This window comes from Amblyraja radiata, chromosome 27 (genome assembly GCF_010909765.2).
Source record: "Amblyraja radiata isolate CabotCenter1 chromosome 27, sAmbRad1.1.pri, whole genome shotgun sequence".
Classification (NCBI taxonomy): domain Eukaryota; kingdom Metazoa; phylum Chordata; class Chondrichthyes; order Rajiformes; family Rajidae; genus Amblyraja; species Amblyraja radiata.
In genome coordinates this window covers 24945166-24965623 of record NC_045982.1, presented here as the reverse complement: position 1 = coordinate 24965623, position 20458 = coordinate 24945166, and positions in this window count along the sequence as shown.

The window sequence follows — 20458 nt, the reverse complement described above, 5'->3', positions numbered from 1 at the left end:
GAAAAACATTTTTCACACAGAGAGTGGTGAATCTCTGGAATTCTCTGCAACAGAAGGTAGTTGAGGCCAGTTCATTGGCTATATTTAAGAAGGAGTTAGATGTGGCTAAAGGGATCAGGGTGTATGGAGAGAAGGCAGGTACAGGATACTGAGTTGGATGATCAGCCATGATCATATTGAATGGTGGTGCAGGCTCGAAGGGCCGAATGGCCTACTCCTGCACTTAATTTATATGTTTCTATGTTTCCCTCTTATCACCCCTCTCCCTCTCCCACCCATCCCTCTCTCCCCCACCCCCCTTCCCTCTCTACCCCACCCCCTTCCCTCTCTCAACCCGCCCCCTCCCTCCTACCCCTCTGTCCCTCTTCCATCACTCTCCCTACCCCTCTCTTCCTCCCTCCCCACTCTTCCTCTTCTCTCTCCCCTTCCCCTCCATTCTCCCTCCCCACTCCTTCCCCTCTCCCCCCCCCCACCCTCTCCCCCTCCCTCCCTCCTCCCCTCACTCCCCATATCTCTCTCCCCATCCCCCTCTCTCACCCCCTACCCCGCTCTCCTTTCCCTCCCAAATCTGTCCCGTTTCCTCCTCCTCTCCCCTCCCTCCCTTCTTCTCACCCCCTCTCCCCCCACCGATGTGTTTGGGGGGTGGTTAATGTGAGTGTGATGCCGCAGCCTCCCACCCCCCCCCACAAACGCCGTTGGGGAAACAGACCCAACGGGTCTGCACTTGGTCTAGTGACCTACAAAGGGAAAATGCGCACCGTCCAGTGCCAAAGCTAGGCTGGGATCATTCTCTGCTCTCATCTCTCTCTTTCTGTGTGTGCATTTGAAGGGGGAAGAGCGGTCTAACTCGCTGGGGCACAAGACCTCTGCCGCCTGCCCCTTGCAGCCATCAGCTTGTTTGTTCCTTTGGTGCGCCTCCTCTGCCCTGCTCCCATCCCAGCACTGCCCCAGCTCTCTGCCCCATTCTCTCGGAAATGTCGCTTCCACCGCTGTAACAGGGAGGGGTCCGGCTGGCTGGCTTGGTGGGTGGGTGGGTGAGCAGGGAGGGTGAGTGGGTACAAACCACCGAATCCATTCTCAAATGTCGGGCAGAGCCGTGTGGAACTCACGTTTCTCTCTGCTTCATATACATGGGAATTCCCTCAGTATGGTCACTCAGCGGGCAGGCAGCATCTCTGGAGAGAAGGAATGGGTGACGGGATGACGTTTAAAATTTAAATCATGGGCAAACCATCTTGCCCCAGGCTGCTTTACATTATTTATTGTGTTGAGTTGTTTGTGATTCTGGGACATCTCTGAGGGTCGCCACCTTGAAGTGGAGATATATGCGTGTGCTTTAGATCCTGTAAGCTGGCCTCATGGCAGGAAGGTCGAGGGGGAGGTCCCTGACAAAGCGCGGCCCAAGAAGATGACATCAGTGGAACAGGCCGAGGATGGTGTTTGACCGGCGGCTGAGAAGGTGGTAGAAGGCTGCAGCAGGGAGAGACGCCCAACCGTGGTGGAGCCCATATCATTGGACCCGGGACTGGCAGTGAATGTTGTCAGGTTAAAGAGGGAATCTCTCACCATATGACAGTCCCTCCATCCCAGGAATTAACCTTGTAAACTTACACTGCACTCCCTTCCTCAAATTGGATGACCAAAACTGCACACAATACACCAGGTGTGGTCTCACAAGGGTCCTGTACAACTGCAGTAGGACTTCCTTGCTCCTATACTCAAATCCTCTTGCTATGAAGGCCAGAATACTCTGTAGAATGTCCACAGAAGGCCAATTCACTGGATATTTTTAAGAGAAAGTTAGATACAGCTCTTGGGGCTAATAGAATCAACGGATATGGGGAGAAAGCAGGAATATGGTACTGATTTTGGATGATCAGCCATCATCATGTTGAATGGTGGTGCTGGCTTGAAGAGCTGAATGGCCTACTCCTGCACTTATTTTCTATGTTTCTATCTTTCTATGTTTCTACGTTTGTATTTCTACATTTCTATGTTTCTATGTTTCTATGTTTCTATGTTTCTATGTTTCTATGTTTCCTGTGCTGTTCTGTTCCAGGTTGTATCTTTATGCGTGGATGTTCCTCTGACCTCAAACTATGTTTCTGTCCTGTGTCTATGTCAATGTTTTGGAACCAACAGATACTGATCCTCCCTTCATCATTGCGAGAGAGGGAGAATGTCAAAGAGCCGGTTTTGCGGTAAAGCCCCAACACCCTTCCCAATTGCCCAATCAAGACATCAAAAGTCAAGATTCAACTGTCAACAGTGTTTATCAAAAGTATCAAAATGGAAAAACAAGTTTGTGACTTGCTGCAGTCTAATCTTTCTGTAAACACAGTATTGAATCGATCACATAATAAACAAAGAAAAAGTTCAATAAAGTTCTCCTTGGTTTCTTCAGTGTGCCAGGGATTCATAAAGGGGCTTCACGATTCCACAACCTGCATAGTCCCTCTTTAGCTGCTCAATATTCTCTGGGGTCATGAAGAGAAAGTCTATCGAAGACCGAGCTCAGCAGTCTGGTCTCGACTGGGTGAACAGTGGCTGACATGTGCCTGCAGTGTTGCTGAAAGCGCCACATACCTATGCATCTTTGACAGTCTCCATCAGGAGTTTGGAGGTGCTGTCCAGTCTGCTGTCTGCACTGTTGGAATGTCCTGCTGCATCGCTGCTGCAGTTGATGCACCGACCATCCAGCACATCACCAGCAGTGGTGGGAGGTGGTGGAGAACGGGCAGCTGCTCACTATGCACGGGCGAGGGGTGTACACATTGAACAGCCAGAGTGGACAGTTATGGTACATTACATCCACCATGAGCAGATGACTCCCAACCACCTCCCTGACTTCAGTGATGGCAAAGTTCCCTCCCCACAGCAAGATCCCCAGGCCGGAATCGCAGCTGACATTGCCCCCTGACCAAGCCAACAGTCCGTGAGGCCACCATCGCGACCACCATTGTGACACTGAGTGTGGCAGCCCACACTCCTGCAGAAAAGTCACGTCTGCCTTGACCTTGGCCATGTACTGCAAGGCATTGTCACATCGCACAGTGCTCTTCACACCTCACACATTTAAAGATGCTAGTTTTATCTCCATTGTTCTTTTGGAGTTCACACTCCTTTGTCCTGAGCCCTCGTGCTCGCAATTTTACTTTGGATTCACGTGAGTGATTCCGTGAAGAACCCGCTCAGCATGCATGCGCGGCATTAACGCCAGCAGTGCAACAGCCGCAGGCGGGATTCAGGCGCTCCCGCTATGAGCCTGAAGGAAAGGAACGTTAGGTAAGTACTTACCTTCAGAGTAAAATCGATCTTTGCGTTTGTTTTTGCTCCAGGGGGAGCAAAGCAGCAGAGGGAAGCGGCCCCCGTTCGACTCCAGGGAAGGAGCTGACAGTGGAGGGGGGAGAGGCGGCAACGGGACCGCACACGCTGTGGTCCACAGACACGGGTGCTGCGCTGATGCCCAGTCCGCTAAACAGCTGTCTGACCAACAGCAGCGGACTGGAGGGAAATTCAAAAACCGGCCGGCACCCCTGCAGACTCCCGACAAGGAGACTCGCCGCCCGAGAACCGCTGAAATGCCGCCCGAAAACGGCAGACAGCCTCTAACAGCGAGGTCAGGACCAACCTCAGGCTGGAGACAGACACGGAAGATGGGATCAGCACTTCAAACAAGAAACAAGAGTGTCTGTTTCTCCAAGCCAGAGGAAGGTCATGGAGCTTAAAAACTCCAGCGAGACTTGCCTCAGGAGCAGGGGCAAGTCCGCCAAGGGAGCTAACACTCCCACTCCAGTGCCTAACAGCACTGGCCATCTCCCTTGTCGAGGGATTGATGGGAACCAGAGCTGGGCTGGTCAAGAAGAGGGGTCACTGGCTGAACAACATCGGGAGTATGCTTGAGGTACAGGATCAGGAAGAGCTGCTGGGTGTGGCCGCTATGTGGCTCCACCACGCTGTTCTTTTCAGGTAGTCATGAGGTGTTAGATTTCATCACGCCTCCCCTAAATAGCATTTACTCAAAGTGCCCACCGTTATTGGGGGGTACATTGAGCATCGCTTTTAAAAACCCAAATATCTTAAAATGAATTTGATATCCCTGACGTCGGTTATCATTTACGCATGCTCTTTCCAGAGGGTCAGGGTAGTATGGCAAAACACCTGACCCTACTGTTCGCAGTGCTCCGCAACTTCTCAGGAAGTTATAAAACCTGCCCTCAACTCAAAAAATTTACAGGACTGTGAGAACGCCGACTTCACAACCACAGATCCTGCTGTCTGGCTAAGTTATCAAATCAAGCCTAAAAAACTGGACGAAGTGTCCAAAATATCGGCGCAAGAGGGCAGGGTCTGGAATGAGCACCACACGTAAACCAGACAGCAGTACCTCTAACACGTCCACCAGGAGGGTCTACCTCATGGTACTGGTGAAAGCTCGGGGCCTGCATGCCAATCCCGTAAGCCTTTCAGGCCAGGGCCCAGAGCAGGCCCCATGGAAAATGCGCCACCCCGCAACATCACCGCCACATCAGACAACGTGCAAGACTCGTTGGACCGGCAGGAAACAGAAGAATACCCATAACCATGGAGGTAGGTGGGTCTGGTTCCTACCAACGTATAGAAAATAGGGGCTTAATACTAACAGGGGGGAGATTACACCTGTTTTAAGAAGCACGGGAGTCTATCACAAGAGATCAGTATATACTCAATGGCTTTAGTGGATACAAAATACAATTCATACTAGAAAAATTGCCACCAGTTCAACATTTACCCCAGAGGGGTTTGCAGCCAAGCAATTGGTGGAAATAGATACAACAGCAATGTTTAAAAGATATTTAGATGTGAAGTGGCACGAGGTGCAGAGATGTGGATCATGGGAGATGCCATTAGTTTATCTTGGCAGCATAGTCGGCAAAGACATTGTGGCCTGTAGCTAGGCACAACATGCTAGAGTAACTCAGCAGGTGAGGCAACATCTCTGGAGAAAAGGAATGGGCGATGTTTCGGGTCGAGACCCTTCTTCAGACTAATGTCAGGCGAGGGGGCGGGACAAATATAGAATGTAGGCGGAGATAGTAAGACTAGTGGGAGAACTGGGAAGGGGAAGGGGATGGAGAGAGAAAGCAAAGGGTATTTTCATACGGCTGCGGTGTAAACTACCCAAGCGAAATATGAGGTGCTGTTTCTCCAATTTGCGCTGGGCCTCACTCTGACAATGGAGGAGGCCCAGGACAGAAAAGTCAGATTGGGAATGGGAGGGGGAGTTGAAGTGCTGGGCAATTGGGAGATCAGGAAGGTTAAGACAGACTGAGCTGAGGTGTTCAGTGAAATGATCGCCGAGCCTGCGCTTGGTTTCGCCGAAGTAGAGAAGGTGATACCTGGAAGTAAAGGGACAGTACATGGGGCGGGGAAAGTACATGGGGAGGGGGTGGTTTGGGTGGGAAGGTACGAGATGACTAGGGGGTTTCGGAGGGAATGGTCTCTGTGGAAATCATAAACAGGTGGAGATGTGAAGATGTGGCCAGTAGTGGGATCCCGTTGGAGGTGGCGAAAATGTTGGAGGATTATATGCTGTATGCGACGGCTGATGGGGTAGAAGGTGAGGACAAGGGGGGACTCTGTTCTTGTAATGAATGGGGGGAGGGGGAGTAAGAGCAGAGCTGCGGGATATCGAGGAGACCGTAGTGAGAGTCTCATCCATAATGGAAGAAGGGAACCCCCTTTCTCTAAAAAACGAGGGCATATCCGATGCCTTAGTATGGAACACTTCATCCTGGGTGCAGATGAGGCGTAAACGGAGGAATTGGGAGTAGGGGATAGAATCTTTACAGGAAGCAGGGTGGGAACAAGTGTAGTCAAGATAGTCAGTAGGTTTGTAGTAGATGTTGGTCAATAGTCTGTTTCCTGTGATGGAGGCGGTGAGATCTAGAAACGGTATGGAGATGTCGGTGATGGTCCAAGTGAATGTGAGTGCAGGTTGGAAATTATTGATGAAGTTGAAGGGCTGCAGGGCCTATTCCTGTGCTGTACTGTTCCAATGAAAAGAGACACAAAATGCTAGAGTAACTCAATGGAACAGGCAGCATCTCTGGACAGAAGGAATGGATGATGTTTCACGTCAAGACCCTTTTTCAGACTCCAGTCAGAGATGCTGCCAGTCACTGTTCTTCAGTGTAAACCACATCTGCAGTTCCAGGTTCTGTGTGTGTGAGCATTCCTCTGGCTTCAGACATAATTTCTGTCTTAATGGAACTAATTGATGTGACACTGACTACCTGCCTTGTTAATGTTGCAACAGAGAATGTCAACGAGCCGGTTTTGTGATAAAGTTCCACCCCATCCCTGATGTGACACACAGCTCAGTACTCCACCCAACCTAACATACCCACAGCCACGGCTGAAAAACAAAGCTCCTGTTACAGACATTCTGCATGTGGTCCTGGGAACAATGACATTAATGGGGAGCTTATCCCCTCTCATTCAGTGGACACAACTTCCCCATGAACATAATCAAGACATCAAGAGTCAAGATTGTTTACTTGTCATATTACTGAAACGGAACAACAAAATTCTGACTTGCAGCAGCATAACTTTTCTGTAAACACAGTGTGAAGGTTTTTGTCGGAGGCAAGGCTCTGTTGTGACTAGCACAAGAAGACACGTCCACCACCGAGTTAAAGAGCATCTTTATTCAGCAATCACTGCTTTTTATAATTAAAGGTCACCTGGCCTCAGTCTTGAGGCTCAGGCACGAGTTTCTACTTTAGATTACACAATCTAATTATTTGGCCTCCATCACGAGGATCAGGCACAAGTTTCACAAGCTTCTACTTTAGATTACATATATATTTATATTACATAAATTACATTTCGCGCCCAGACATCACACACAGTATTGAATAGATCACATAATAAACAAAGAAAGAAGTTCAAGAAATAAAAACCCCAATATTTGTGCAAAACAAAATCCCAAAGTCCCTCGGGCAACTAAGACAGTTCACAGTTCAAAATTTAGTTGGTGCTTTTGATATTCAATAGCCTGATGGTTGTTGGGAGGAAGCTGTTCCTGTACTTGGAGGTCATGATTTTCTGACTCCTTCTTACTGATGGCAGGAGTGAAATGAGAGCATGGCCAGGGATCCTTGATGTTGTTGGCTGACTTTTAAAAGCAGCGGCCCCTGTAGATTCCTTCGATGACGGGGAGGTCAGTACCTGTGATGCACCAGGCAGTGTTCACCACTTTGTGTAATCTCCTTCATTCCTGGTTCGAGTTGCCACGACACAGGCTGTGATGCAACGGAAATATGCTCTCTACCGCATACTAGTAGAATTTCAAGAGAGAATTTGTCAGTGTACAGAATCTCCTCAATCTTCTAAGGAAGAAGAGATGTTGATGGACTTTCTATATGATTGTATCAATGTGATATGTTAAGGACAGAACGTCAGAGATATGCATGCCTAAAAAGATTAAGTTGTTGACTCTCTCCACCACTGACACGTTGATGAAGACAGATTTGTAGAGCCTTGGCCATCCTCTTCTGAAGACAACAATTAGCTCCTTGGTCTTACTGACATTGAGGGCAAGGTTGTTGTTCTGGCACCATTCAAACAGACGATTGATCTCCCTCCTATACTCTGACTCATCATTACCTGTAATTCGTCCAACAATGGTGGTGTCACCGGTGAATTTAAAGATGGAGTTGGAACTATGTCCATCTACACAGTGTTTAAGAAGGAACTGCAGATGCTGGAAATTCAAAGGTACACAAAAATGCTGGAGAAACTCAGCGGGTGCAGCAGTAATCTCCTTTATCTCCTTCGCTCCATAGATGGTGCTGCACCCGCTGAGTTTCTCCAGCATTTTTATGTACCTTCCAGCTCCACAGTTATGGGTATAGAGTGAATAGATCAGAGGGTTGAGAACATAGCTTTGGGGTGCTCCTTTGCTGATGGTTATCAAAGAGTTATTGATGTTGCTGCCAATTCTTGCAGCTTGTGTTCTGTTTGATGAGGAAGTTGAGGATCCAGTTGGATTGGAACGCTACGCAACCCATTTCCTGCAGTTGGTGACAGGTTTGCAGCAGATTATGCTGTTGAACGCTGAGCTGTATTCGATGAACAATGGCCTGGCCTATGTTTTTTTATTGTCCAAGCAGTTTGGTGCAGGGTGGAGAGTCAGCAAAATCACATGGACCATTGATTTATTGTGGCGGAAGGCAAGTTGTAGTGGGTCCAAGCTCTTGCCAAGATCGGACTTGATATGTGCCACAACCAACCTTTCAAAACATTTCATCATTGATGCCAGCGGTCAATAGTCATTAAGGTATGACACCTTAAGGGCCTGTCCCACCAGCATAACATGGTCTCTTGAGCCATACGGCCTCGCGGGGCCGGTCCCACTTCGATCGCCGGAGCCGTATGTAGTTGTGCGGAGCTGGTCCCGACATCGAGCGGGGCTCCAAAAAACTGACCGTGTTTAAAAATTCTGCACGGCAACGGCCTGCTGGCCCGCAGCCACCTCGACGTCATGTCACTCACTCGACCTCCGCGCGACTCCCGCTTCTGGTTTGGTCGCGCTTGCCGCATGCAGGCGCATGCTGGTGGGACCGGCCCTTTAGGTCACGCTTGCCGCATGCAGGTCGCATGCCCGTGGGACAGACCCTTTACTCTTTTTGAGCACTGGTATTATTGATACTCTTTTCAAGCAGGTGGGAACCTCAAACCTCAATAATGAGAGGCTGACGAGGTCTGCAAAAACTCCAGCTAGTTGGTCCATGCAGGTTTTGAGAATACTATACCATTAGGTTGGGATGTTTTCTGAGAGTTCACCCTCTTTAAGGACCTTCTGATATACGGAAACAGGGTTGTAGAACATAGTGTTACAGTTACAGAAAAAGTGCAAAGAAAAAAAGTACAAGGGTGTTACGAGGTAGATAGGAAGATCAGGATTGGCACGTGAGAAGTTCGATCAACAGTCTGATATCAGCGGCTAAGAAGCTGTTCTTGAATATGCTGGAATGTGCTTTCAAACATTTGTGTCTTTTGCCTGAGGGGATGTTCAAGGAGGTAACCAGCAGAGTGCACAGGGTTAGGAATGGTCAGGTGGTGTCTGTCAAGGTGTCACATCACTGGCCGGTGCACAAGGTGAGAGCTCACAGTGTCGGGAGGTGAATTAGGACGGAAAGAAGAGTGATTGCACCTGGAACAGCAATAGGTGGATAAATGTGTCTTTCTCAGGATAGAAGGATGTAACGTGTAGAGGCCCACAGATCAGTTCTTAAACCTCAATTACTCACAATTTCTATCCACGACTTGGCGAGGGTGGGGCAGAGTGTAAAGCCTCCATGTTTTCTGATAACCCACAAACGTGAGCAAGTGCAAGATCATGCACATCGTTCAGGGGAAACTAAATGCGGACTATTTTCTCAATGGAGAAAGACCACTGGTGACCGAAACACAAGCAATTCTTGGGGTTCTTGAACACAAATCACAAGAAGTTATCCAGCATTAGCAGCAGGTGCTGGGAAAGCAATTGTCCTGTTGGCCTTAATTACAAAAGGATTGAAGTTTGGAAAAGGGAAGTATTGTTACAGTGGTAAAGGAGATTGACTGGGATGAATGTAGGGAAGGGAGACTGGTCCTACCAGGTGTGGCTGGAGTATTTTGATCCGTATTCTCTGGACGTCAGAAGAATGAGGGGAGACCTGTGGGGATTCAATGGGAACGTGAGGTAGATGTTGAGATGTTTCCATGAATGGGAGAGTCTAAATGAGAGACGTAGTCACAACATATGGGAACAGTCATTTAAAACTAAGATGTGCAGGAATTTGCTCACTCAGGGTCTAGTGAAATTCTGGGAGTCTCTGCCTCAGAGGGTTGTGAAGGCTGCATCAATGGAGGTCGGAAAGGAGGGATCGGGGAATTGAGGATAACGGGATGGGTACAGAGCGATGAGTCCCGGTGCACATCATACATGATCATATTGAGTGGTGGGTCAGGTTTGAGGGGCTGAGTAGCCTCTCTGATCATATTTTCTTATATCCAACTTTTCTTTATATTCATGATTTACAGGTCCCTCTGTCTTACGGCTAGGGAGGAGCGAAGATTTGTTGGAGGAATGACACTGGAAACTTGGCCTTCTCTGAACATTGCAAACTGCAAATGCATTGAAACTGGTTGAAAATGTTGAAAATGGAAGGATGGGATGAGGCACAGTTTTGCTGCAAGCGGACACAGTGATATATTTCCAGATGAGCATGGTGGGTGTTCCCATGTGCCTGCTATATTCTTGTCCTCCTTGGTTTAATTTAATTTAAAGATACAGCCAACCAGCAATCCCCGCACATTACCCTACACCCACTAGGAACAATTTTACATTTACACCAAACCAATTAACCTACAAACCTGTAGGACTTTGGAGTGTAGGAGGTCATGGGGAGAACGTACAAACTCTGTCGTGGGATTCGAACCCGGGTCTCCAGCGCTGCATTCGCTGTAAGGCAGCAACTCTACCGCTGCGCCACCGTGATTTGGTGGTGGAGTTCATGGGTTTGGGAAGTGCAGACACATTGGCCTGAGTGAGCATCTGCAGTGCGTTGTGCAGAGGTACACACTGCAGCCACTGTGTGTCTGTGGTGGAGCGAATTAATGTTTAGGTTTACAGATAGCCTGTCAATTGAGCGGGCTGCTCTGAACCTGTGGCCACAGTGTAAGTGGGCAGACTCACTGACTGTGGAGTCATTGATGGTGGAGGACTCGACAGCGGTAATGTCAGTGATGGCACCATGTGTGTCTGGACTCTCTCTTGTTGAACTTGCCCATTGTCTCCCACTTCTGTGGTGCCAATGTTACTGGTCACTCACCAACCCACACCTCAACGTAGTCGAGGTCCAGTGATAGAAATCCAGTGCTTTCCAATTCCCATTAGAAACGAGAATGGTACCGGAGGATTGGCGTACTGCGCATGTTGTTTCATTGTTTAAAAAGGGTTCTAAGAGTAAACCTAGCAATTATAGACCTGTTAGTTTGACGTCAGTGGTGAGAAAATTAATGGAAAGGATACTTAGAGATAATATATATAATTATTTGGATAAACAGGGTCTGATTAGGAACAGTCAACATGGATTTGTGCCTGGAAGGTCATGTTTGACTAATCTTGAATTTTTTGAAGAGGTTACTAGGGAAATTGATGAGGGAAAAGCAGTGGATGTTGTCTATATGGACTTCCGTAAGGCCTTTGACAAGGTTCCACATGGAAGGTTGGTTAAGAAGGTTCAATTGTTGGGTATTAATGGTGGAGTAGCAAGATGGATTCAACAGTGGCTGAATGAGAGATACCAGAGAGTAATGGTGGATAACAGTTTGTAAGGTTGGAGGCCGGTGACTAGTGGGGTGCCTCAGGGATCTGTGTCGGGTCCACTGTTGTTTGTCATATACAACAATGATCTGGATGAAGGTGTGGTAAATTGGATTAGCAAATATGAAGATGATACTAAGATAGGTGGTGTTGTGGATAATGAAGTAGATTTTCAAAGTCTACAGAGAGATTTAGGCCATTTGGACTGAAAGATGGCAGATGGAGTTTAATGCTGATAAGTGTGAAGTGCTATATCTTGGCAGGACAAATCAAAATAGGACGTACATGGTAAATAGTAGCGAATTGAGGAATGCAGTTGAACAGAGGGATCTAGGAATAACTGTGCATAGTTCCCTGAAGGTGGAATCTCATGTAGATAGGGTGGCAAAGAAAGCTTTTGGTGTGCTGGACTTTATAAATCAGAGCATTGAGTATAGAAGTTGGGATGTAATGTTAAAATTGTACAAGGCATTGGTGAGGCCAATTCTGGAATATGGTGTACAATTCTGGTCGCCAAATTATAGGAAAGATGTCAACAAGATAGAGAGAGTACAGAGGAGATTTACTGGAATGTTGCCTGGGTTTCAGCAACTACGTAACAGAGAAAGGTTGAACAAGATAAGTCTTTATTCTTTGGAACGCAGAAGGTTAAGGGGGGGACTTGATAGAGGTCTTTAAAATTATGAGGGATAGACAGAGTAGACGTGGATAAGCTTTTTCCATTGAGAGATGCAAACAAGAGGACATGATTTGAGAATTAAGGGACAAAACTTTAGGGGCAACATGAGGGGGAACTTCTTTATTCAGAGAATGTGTGGGATGAGCTTCCAGTGAAAGTGGTGAAGGCAGGTTCATTTTTATCATTTAAAAATAAATCGGATAGGCATATGGACAGAAAAGGAATGGAAGGTTATTGTCTGAGTGCAGGTAGATGGGACTAGGTGAGAGTATGTGTTCAGCACGGACTAGAAGGGCCGAGATGGCCTGTTTCCATGCTGTAATTGTTATATGGTTATAGGTGGACGTGGGTCAAGTCTCTTAGAATCATAGTGAGAAGCTGTCAGCAACGGCAGACAGAGATCATCCAATTCAGGGAAACACAGAGGAGAAACCCCTGGGATCTGCTCCCTGAGATAAGTCAGTGAATGACATTTGTAATGTGCTGTAACTCAGTCAGACCTGTATTTAGTGTGGTCACCCCTCAATATACAATCTTTCACCACAGGGATGTAGAAATAACTTTACACATCTGCACGATGACCGGATTCCTGAGAGCGGGTGATAGGTTTCCAAGAGCTTGATGCAAAATAAGAGAAATCAGTAAATAATTTTCTCCAGAAACAAACGGAAGTGTAATAGGGAGGTTGCACGTAAGGTCGTAAGGTCAAAGGGCATGACTCACGGAGCAGCTTAGTCCTTCGGGAGTACAAGGCAGCTTCCGGCGTAATAACACATGAAACACGTACGTTCTTATATGTTAAAAACTGCCAAAATTGTCAATTTTTGCACTGATCCCCCGACCCCCACCTTCTCAACACTCCTGCCCTCCCCGTAACTTTACTCCTGGGTGGCCCAGCCATGCTGACCCAGGCCTGATTCCCCATGTGCTGTGGAAGGAACATAGGCACATTTTGACTTTTTATTTCTGTCATTCATGGTAAGATTTACATAGTAGACATTGTTTTGTGTGCGAGATATACAGGGTTGCAGTGTTTCAAATATCAACTAACCAATGACGGCAGTTCTTTGACAAGTACTCTGTATTTCGCTGTAGGAAATCTTGGCGACGAGTATTCTGGACCCACTGTCGACATCTGAAATTACAGAAAATATCATATAGGATTAACATAAGAATATCTCATAGGATTAACTTATAAGAACTAATTTGATTATAACTACATATCTGCAGAATGGATGACATATCAATTAAATGCAAAAAAATGTTTTCAGAGGTGGGGAAAGACATGTATATTGAAGATGCATTTTTCCTCTAATATGTCAATTCATTTTAAATGTAGAAGAGATTAAAATCTTCTTACACTAGCATGCATGCCTTACAACAAGAACAAACCGAAAAATGTACAGCAGGTGCATAAATCCTTGTAGGAGATGCGGCAGGTTGACAGAACAATTCATAAAGCAAATAGGAAGCAGAGGTATTAATATAAACATTAAAAAATGATGTTACATAAGATAATACATTGTTGGGATCATAAGACTAGAATTGCATAAGGTTATATGTTATATGTCTTTGGTTACAGTCATCATACATTAGGAAGGAAATTAGGCATTAATGTGTGCTCCTCGTGGCATGTTGTTGTTCCCTTGGATATGGGAGCTGCACAAGTGCATCTGAGTCTAGATCAAAGATCATAGTCCCTTCTACGATCTTTGGTCTAGATGTTTAGCTGAATTTGTGTGAGAGGCTGAAAGAAATTAGGTTATTTATCCTGCCCCATCTCTCGCACTTGAGAGCTCAGATAGTCGAGTCCTGGCAACGACTCGACTATCTGAGCTATAGGGAGAGATCGGGCAGGCTAAATAATATTTTCACTACACGACAGAAAGTACTACATTTTTTCTGTATTTATACAAAACAAGTATACAAAACCCTGAAGAAGGGGTTCGACCCGAAACGTTGCCTATTTCCTTCGCTCCATAGATGCTGCCTCACCGGTGAGTTTCTCCAGCATTTTTGTCACACATGTGAGTTTTCGGTTACATATAACCATTTAGTTCACTGTTGACACAGTTAAGTTTTTGCACTGTTCAGTTATTCCAAAGTTGATATTCAGTCTTCATAGCCATATTTTTTTGGGGGGGCTATTTGAATAAGCCAAAATGTTATTATAGAGGTGCTTAAATGTATTTTCTAGTACATAATACTGGGAAAATAGTTTAGCGTTAGATAGGAAGATTCGATTTGTAAAATGTTTGTTTGGAAGAGCTTGCTGCTTCTTTCTATAGCAGCTTTCTTGGGTGGGGAGGGGGGTTCTGTCACTGCCGGTAACATTTTAGCGATTTATATAAACACATCATTACACACTAGTCATTTTCAACCTGCACTGACCCGTTGCCTCGTTTTCAGCCTGCAATTTGGTTCATTGTATTTACATTACAACTTAACGTTTTTCTTTATTATGCATGGCTAGACACATAAAGCTAGTGAGCTGGAATGTCAAAGGTTTAAACCATCCTGTTAAAGAAGAAAGGTTTTTTCGCATCTTAAACAACTGAAAACATAAATAGCCTACTTGCAAGAAACTCATATCCGTTGCTCAGACAATGGCCGTCTCTTGTCAGGTTGGGTGGGGCAGGGGTTCCTTTTCCTTTCTCTTCCTTTCAGGCTAAAGCCAGAGGAGTTTCAATCCTGATCAGTCAGAACATTTCCTTTGAGCCACATAATGTGATCTCTGACAAGTTTGGTCGGTATGTAATTGTGACTGGAAAATTATACAATACACTGCTAGTATTTGTCAATGTATATGCCCCTAATGTAGACGATGTAGGTTTTTTCGAGCGGTTATTTTCATTACTTCCAGATCTGAACACATACTCCCTTATACTCGGTGGTGATTTTAATTGTTGGTTAGATCCGCTTTTAGACCGATCCTGTACTAACCCCAGTACAGTAAGTAAATCAGCTTGTTTCATCCAAGCCATTCTCTCCCATTATGGTATCTGTGATGTGTGGTGCTCTTTACATCCACAAGATAAGGAATACTAATTTTTCTCACATGTCCATCATACGTATTCTAGAATTGACCATTTCTTTCTTGATAACCAACTTGTACCCCTGGTTCATTCCTGTGACTGTGAGAGTATTGTCATTTCTGACCATGCCCCTATTGCTCTGGCCTTGTCCCTTCCAGATCTCCCTCAAAAGAGCAGGCAGTGGCGATTCAATTCAACTTTGCTCTCAGATGATAAGTTTGCAGAGTTTATGGAAAGAGAGATAGCCTTTTTTCTTTCCCTAATATATCCCCTGAAATCTCTAGCCTGATCGTATGGGATGCCCTTAAGGCTTACCTTAGGGGGCAGATGATATCTTACACTGCTCAAATGAAGCGGAAATCCAATAAAGAGCGTTTAGATCTGGCTCATCAAATTGGAGAAATTGACAAGCAATATGCGCAAACTCAAAATCCAACTCTTTATAAAAGACGATTGGAACTGAAAACCCAATGTGACCGACTCACTCGCTCACTACTCACTCACTACTCGCTCACTACTCGCTCACTACTCACTCACTACTCGCTCACTACTCGCTCACTACTCGCTCACTATTCACTCACTACTCGCTCACTATTCACTCACTACTCACTCACTACTCGCTCACTACTCGCTCACTACTCACTCACTACTCGCTCACTACTCGCTCACTACTCACTCACTACTCGCTCACTACTCACTCACTACTCACTCACTACTCGCTCACTACTCGCTCACTATTCACTCACTACTCGCTCACTACTCGCTCACTACTCACTCACTACTCACTCACTACTCACTCACTACTCACTCACTACTCGCTCAATTGAACACATACTTTAAAAAAATAAAGCCATGTTTTATACATATGGAGATAAAACTGAAAAATTACTTGCAAATCAACTTAAAGGTGCTAAAGCGAGACAGAATATTTCTAAAATTTGCATGCTTAATGGCCAGTTCACTTCGGATCACTTGCAAATTAATGACGCTTTAAGAGACTTTTATTCCCAGCTTTATACTTCAGAATCTCAACCGGATCATAAGGTAATGCATAACTTTCTGAGCAGTCTAAATATTCCCAAACTCTCATTAGATTTTAGGGAAAGATTGGATGAACCCATATCACAGGCAAAAATAGCTTCAGCCATTTCCTCAATGCAATCAGGCAAATGTCTGGGCCCTGACGGCTTCCCGGCAGAGCTTTTAAAAAGTTCTCTCTACTCCTCTCCCCACAGTTGTGTTCCATTCTATCTGAATCCTACAGACAAGGTTCTCTCCCTCCATCTTTTGCCCAAGCCTATACTACTCTTATCGCCAAAAAAGGTAAAGATCCAACCAAATGCGCCTCCTACAGACCCGTCTCCCTTCTAAACACGGATGCTAAAATTTTAGCTAAGGTTCTAGCTCGTTTAATGTCCTCCCTACTGAGGACCAAACTGGCTTTGTTAAGAGCAGACATTCATTCTTTAACATACGTCGATTATTAGATATTGTCTACTCTGCTTCTGAGGATGTCCCTGAGTGTGTCGTATTTATTGACGCAGAAAAAGCATTTGACCGCGTTGAGTGGGTCTATCCAAAGATCCTATAGCGGAGCAAGATAGGCTACTCCCACGAAATGCAATGGGCTGACGTGTAGTACGCTATGGAGGGGATCCTGGGAATTTTTCAGCGCCCATTTTTGTAACCGGAGCATACCGCTATAAGATCTTTGCTCTCTCCCTCTTCCGGCCCTACCCAACCCTCCTGCGCCACCAGTACCCGACTTGCACTACTCCCCTCCTCTCTCCCCGCTGCCCCGGGCCGTGCACCTCCCGCTCCCCACTGCCCCGGGCTGCACACCCCCTCACCACGGGCCGCGCACCCCTTCTCCCGGCTGCCCCGGACCCCTTCTCCCCGCTGCCCCGGGCCGCGCACCCCCTCTCCCCACCCAAGTCAAAGACCAAAGTGAAGATATGGGAGAGGAGGCGGAAGCAAAGATCCGATCTTTGGCCGGAAGCAAGATGGTGGGACAAGATGGGGGAGCAAGATGGCGGAACAAGATGGCGGAGGCTGGTTGCTAAATTGGGTCCCATATTCGCCCATGAATCTGCCCATGACCATACTACATGTTTTGCGTAGGAGTAGGCCATCTTGCTCTGCTATAAGATCTTTGGGTCTATCTATGGGCTGTTCTGCACAAATTTGGTTTTGGAACAAACTTTATTTCATGGATCAGGTTACAATACTCTCATCCCACAGCCTCAGTTTGGACTAATTCCCAGTTGTCCAAGCCATTCGACTTGCATCGTGGAACCCGCCAGGGGTGTCCTCCGAGCCCCATGCTTTTTGACTTGGCCATCGAACCACTTGCCATGGCCTTTCGCAGCTGTGAGGACATAGCCGGTATTTGGAGGGGCAGTACACAGCATAAGGTCTCACTATATGCTGACGACCTTTTGCTTTTTGTCTCAAACCCAGGCACCTCTCTGCATTCTGCTATGTCACTCCTCAATAATTTTGGTCAATTTTCAGGTTATAAGATAAATCTTGGAAAAAGTGAACTGTTTCCTATTAACTGTGAAGTACAACCCTCGGATCTTACCAACTTACCATTCAAAATTGAAAAAAACAAGCTCTCATTCTTGGGCATTTCAGTTACGAGTAAATACAAGGATCTTTTCAAAGAGAATTTTATTATTTTGTTAAAGCAGATCAAACAGACGCTAACCAAGTGGTCTCCCCTGTCAATGTCACTTGTCGGCCGGATAAATTCATAATAAGGCCCACCTTCAAAAAACCAAGTGTTTAAGAAGGAACTGCAGATGCTGGAAAATCAAAGGTACACAAAAATGCTGGAGAAACTCAGCGGGTGCAGCAGCGTCTATGGAGCGAAGGAAATAGACAATGTTTCGGGCCGAACCCTTCTTCAGACTGATGGGGTATGGGGAGGGTGGGGGGAGAAGAAAGGAAAAAGGAGGAGGAGGAGCCCGAGGGCTGAGGGATGGGAGGAGACAGCCCAAGGGCTGAGGAAGGGGAGGAGACAGCAAGGGCTAACGAAATTGGGAGAATTCAATGTTCATGCCCCCAGGATGCAGACTCCCCAAGCGGAATATGAGGTGCTGTTCCTCCAATTTCCGGTGCTGCTCGCTCTGGCCATGGAGGAGATCCTGAACAGAGAGGTCTGATACGGAATGGGAGGGGGAGTTGAAGTGCTGAGCCACCAGGTTGGTTATTGCGCACCGAGCGGAGGTGTTCGGCGAAACGATAGCCAATGTCTCACCGATGAAGATCAGCTGACATCTACAGCAGCAGATGCAATAGATGAGTTTGGAGGAGATGCAGGTCCTTGTCGCACCTGGAAAGACTGCTTGGGTCCTTGAATGGAGTCGAGGGGTGAGGTAAAGGGACAAGTGTTGCATCTCTTGCGATTGCAAGGGAAAGTGCCCGGGGTGGGGGTGGTACGGGAGGGAAGGGAAGGGAAGAATTGACAAGGGAGTTACGGAGGGAGAGGTCTATGCGGAAGGCAGACATGGGGGGAGATGGGAAGATGTGGCGAGTGGTGGGGCCACGTTGGAGGTGGCAAAACTGACGGAGGATTACTTGTTGTATGTGACGGCTGGTGGGGTGAAAGGTGAGGACTAAGTGGACTCTGCCCTTGTTGCGAGTGGGGGGATGGGGAGAGAGAACAGTGTTGCGGGGTATGGAAGAGACCCGGGTGCGAGCCTCATCTATGGTGGAAGAGGGGAACCCCCATTCCCCGAAGAATGAGGACATTTCAGATGCCCTGGTGTGGAACGCCTCATCCTGGGATCAGATGTGGCGTAGCCAGATGAATTGGGAGTAGGGGATGGAGTCCTTACAGGAAGCAGGGTGGGAGGAAGTGTAATCCAGATAGCCATGGGAGTTAGTGGGTTTATAGTGGATGTCGGTCAGAAGTCTATCACCTGCGATGGAGATAGTGAGGTCAAGGAATGGTAGGGAAGTGTCGGAAATGGTCCAGGTGTATTTGTGTGCAGGATGGAAGTTAGTGGTGAAGTGGATGAAGTCAGTCAGTTGTGTGTGGGTACAGGATGTGGCACCAAAGCAGTCATCGATGTAGCGGAGGTAGAGGTCGGGGATGGGACCCTGGTACGTATCGAACAAGGATTGTTCGACGTACCCGACAAAGAGGCAGGCGTAGCTGGGAGCCATGCGTGTGCCCATAGCTACGCCTTGTTGATAACCTAATCTGGGTTGTTGCGGAGTGTGTCGATGGCAGTACGTTCGGGGGAGTGGCGAAGTTATGAGACAGGGGAGTGGAGAAGTTGAAGCGGTTGATGTCGCGAAGGCTGCGGAGTGAGTCGATGTGATAACCTAGATTGGGGTATCAAACCCGCCGATAAGGGAGGTGCCGTGGTAGTCTGGCGCATCGAGCTCTACAAAGCTGAGGCCACACGCCAACTCTCGACACCTCCTCCTACTTACCCCTGGACCATGACTGTGGTAGCTGTGTGGAATGAGCTTCCAGTGGAAATGGTGAAGGCAGGTTTGTTTTTATCGTTTAAAATTTTACTTCGGAATCACGTGAGTGACTACATGAAGAACCCCGCCAGGACGCATGCGTGTCATATCGCTACACGCATTACGAAACGTCAGACGCGGTGGAAGGACGTTCCCCCGCGGCGGCAGTTTAAAAGCCGCTAATTGCAGGTAAGCGTTTACTCTGCGGTCTTTTTTGTTTCCATTTCCAACTACAGGTAGGAAAATGGAGAAAACAAAGAAGACAAGGGCTGCGACAAAGCTGGTGAGGGAGGACCGCGGAGTAGCGGGCAGCCAGCAACAGCAGCCGACGGCACTTGGATCATCCGTAGTGGGATCAGCTGTGCCCGATGTCGCCTCCGCACCGGCCAAATCAACGCGGCCGGGCAGCAAGGCTAGACACAAAACGAACAAGGTCTAGGACTCAGAGGAGTCCGACTTTGAACCACCGCGGGCGGCCAGCGACCGAGAGCGCTGGAGCCGGATGGAGCGGTGTGTGGAGCATTTGCTCCAACGTGACAGACTCCGGGAGATGGAGTCGGTTCACTGTGGGCCCTATGATAAACCCACAGCAGTACCTTTTCAAGGGCTGCACAGTGCTTCTACCTCATCGGGGGGGGAGCACTGCGGGTCAGTTCTGGGCTGACCTGGAAGAGGGGTCCGCAGAAGAAAAGACAAGTGTGCATGGGGTGCGGGAAAAAGAGAACTTACTGGACATGGTGGCCAATTTTATACAGCCGGAACAGACTGGACAAAATCTGGAGCCAAAGCTTGCTGCCAGTATAGACTACATGTCTCTAAACCAGTTACAAGAGCAGGCTGTACTGGACACCACAGGAAGACACCTGGCACCGGGCAATTGCATATCTCTGAACGTTCCAATAGTGT